This window comes from Sinocyclocheilus grahami, unplaced genomic scaffold, assembly GCF_001515645.1.
Source record: "Sinocyclocheilus grahami isolate Dianchi unplaced genomic scaffold, SAMN03320097.WGS_v1.1 scaffold255.1, whole genome shotgun sequence".
Classification (NCBI taxonomy): Eukaryota; Metazoa; Chordata; class Actinopteri; order Cypriniformes; family Cyprinidae; genus Sinocyclocheilus; species Sinocyclocheilus grahami.
Window position 1 is genome coordinate 1,699,714 of NW_015505434.1, and position 718 is coordinate 1,700,431.

Here is a 718-nt window from a genome sequence, read left to right on the forward strand (position 1 = left end):
TTCTGAATGACAGAACCAAGTGATGCCATGTAGACAGATAAGAGAAGTGGTTCAAGAACTGAGCCCTGAGGCACCCCAGCATATAGATGTTGCAACTTGGACACCTCACCTCTCCAAGATACCTTGAAGGACCTATCTGATAGGTAAGACTCAAACCACTGGTGTGCGGTTCCTGAGATGCCATTTTCCAATAGGGTTGACAGGAGAATCTGGTGGTTCACTGTTTCAAAAGCAGTAGACAGATCCATCAAAATAAGTATAGAAGATTTGGAAGCCGCTCTTGTGAGTCTTAGGGCTTCAACAACTGAAAGCAAGACAGTCTCGGTTGAATGTCCACTTCTGAAGCCAGATTGCTATCCAGATTGCTACTCGTTCAAGTGTTTTTGCAATGAAAGGTAGAAGGGAAACCAGTCTGTAGTTCTCTAAAAGAGTTGGGTTAAGAGTGGGTTTCTTAAGAAGTGGGGTTATACGAGCCTGTTTAAATGTTGAGGGAAAAACACCAGTGTGAAGGGATGTGTTAATGATGTGAGTGAGTGCAGGTACAACAGCAGGAGAAATGGCTTGAAGGAGATGAGATGGAATAGGATCAAGCGGACAAGTAGTAGGATGATTGGAAAGGATGAGTTTAGAGACTTCTGCCTCAGAGAGTGGAGAGAAGGATGAAATCACTCGTGTGTATGTTTGCTGGTAAGATGTGTTTGACAGTTTGTGGTGTGGC